General features: G+C 40.2%; 1 protein-coding gene across 8 annotated transcripts in view; it reads right to left on the bottom strand.

Moving 5' to 3' along the window:
• Arhgef3 (Rho guanine nucleotide exchange factor 3) overlaps nt 1-2,254 on the bottom strand; it is a 301,945-nt gene that overhangs the window by 68,558 nt on the left and 231,133 nt on the right. The gene's annotated exons all lie outside the window — the stretch shown is intronic.

The raw sequence follows: 2,254 nt of genomic DNA, 5'->3' as shown, positions 1-2,254 counted from the left end.
AAAAAAAAAAAAAAAAAGATTTACTTATTGTTATACATAAGTACACTGTAGCACCAGAAGAGGGCGTCAGATCTCATTACAGGTGGTTGTAAGCCACCATGTGGTTGCTGAGATTTGAACTCAGGACCTTCAGAAGAGCAGTCAGTGCTCTTACCCACTGAGCCATCTCACCAGTCCCAGACCTACAATTCTTAAAAGCCTTCCATAACCATGCCTAGCTACTGAATCTTGTATTTAAAGTAAACCCTTCCATAGAGAAACAGATTTTCAAATGATAATCAGCCCGGTTCATTAGCATTATCAGCTTCCCAGGAGCAAGTACTTCTTCCCAGTAGAGGAAGTGATCAAAGTTTTCATGACAATGAGATAAATTGAGCAAAGCTGCATAATGACAGATCGTGTCATGTGACAATTTTCTGTGAAAATCCAAAGCTATGTAACAAGCTCCTCACATTTCACAGTAATGATGAAGAATTTTATGACTTGTTAGGGCTATTAGTTAAACATTTGCAATCCAACACATACACCCATAAGAAATGCCAGATTAAGAAGCAGTATTTACAGTCCAACCCATATAAGAAATGCCAGAGTAAGAAGAACTATTTTATTAGTTAATATAAAATACCAGACATGCACTATGATAATGGATGCAGACTATTTTTTAAAGTTTAAAATGGATATTTTAAAGAAAAAATGTAAACATGTATCATTTTTACTTCCACTGGAAACTACCAATAAAATTTTTACAAAGAAGCATTTGAATTAAACCCTGAAGAGAAATTTTATTATTTGCTTTTAAGAGAATTTATTCATCATTTTTACTCAGGTAGATGGGATCTGGTGACCTGCACCCCCCCACCCTCCACCCCGGAGCTTTCTGTTAAGTGAACATCAAGTTGCTGGTGACTGAGTGCTAGAAGAAACTGGCTGTGGCCACGCTGCACACAGGGTCCTCCCTAGGGAGTGCTCAGGAGGAACTGCCATCACACAACTGTGCCAGGCACAGGTGCTCAGCCACAAGTGCCCTGAAGGTCAGCGAGTCCTAGCAACCCAGGACGGCCTTCAGGTGGACAGGCTTCCTTTTATTATCGTTCTTTTCACAAAGAAAAAAAAGTTTCTTTAAAAAGAAACGTTCACGGGACCTAACAATATCTACTTTATAAACAATTATATAATCTTGTTTTTTTTTAAAGACAGAAGTGAATGTGGTCTTTAGTTGTTTTTAGACATTTATAAATACTGGCGACACCTACCGGCAGAAAATACATTTCTGTTCAGTAGCCTTTTGTGCTGACAGAAACGAGAAAAGTTCCCCTGAAACCCACTTCAGTTTCTTCTTTTTCCAACTTATCCTATCTCCATTTTTGGGAAGTCGGAGGCATCTATCTCTCTCTCAAGCTGTATAAAGTGTACTTTTATTATGGTAAAAATAATTATATTAGTAAAACTCAGTGGTGATCCCTGAAAAATACTTACCAATATTCCCCAAAAGCATTCACCTCCTATCCTTGTTTTTATATAAGTACATCCCCACAAAGGGAGAATAAAATATACTTTGTTTTGTGGATCCAATTAGTAATGAGGAAAATTAGCATAACAGTTCATGAAATGCTACAGCATATGTCTACAGACTATGACTAACAAGGGGAGAAGGAATAAGCGGGCAGGTTCACTAAAGCCTTTACCACAGAACCCCAAAACTCAGAACAAAAAGATAGAAAAGAGCCTGGTCAGAATTCACAGCTATTTTCACTATTATCTTCTCGGGCCCCCTTTAACGGTTATGCTTTTTTTCCTCCCAGGAGTTTGAGAAGCCACCAGCCCCATCGCTACTGAAAACTCAGATCCATTCCAGGCTGTAACAACTCCATGAAGGTACCAAACAGATGAGAACCTACCACACTTCCACAGCTGCTGAGACTACAAACTCTACAAATATTCAACTAGCTACGGAAAGGACAGAGGCTTATCTTGTACTCAGCAAACAAAAAGGAGGATATAACCAGAGCCTGGTGGAGTCCTGTTGAAGGGAGGCAATCTTGTTGGAGGAAGTGAATCTCTGATGCTACCAACCTCCCAAACACACCTATACAGAATTCAGAGTCAAGTGCACACAAGGGGCAGACCTACACGTGTTGTGTAGGTGGAACCAACAGTGCTGTGACAAGGCGGGACACACACCTACCTCCAGCACCATTGCCCACCTGGTGGTGGTTCTCAGAGTGAGGCAGAGGAAAGTAGAGAGTACACACAC

The sequence above is a fragment of the Mastomys coucha genome, unplaced genomic scaffold, assembly GCF_008632895.1.
Source record: "Mastomys coucha isolate ucsf_1 unplaced genomic scaffold, UCSF_Mcou_1 pScaffold9, whole genome shotgun sequence".
NCBI lineage: Eukaryota > Metazoa > Chordata > Mammalia > Rodentia > Muridae > Mastomys > Mastomys coucha.
This window is presented reverse-complemented; position numbering and strand designations above follow the sequence as displayed.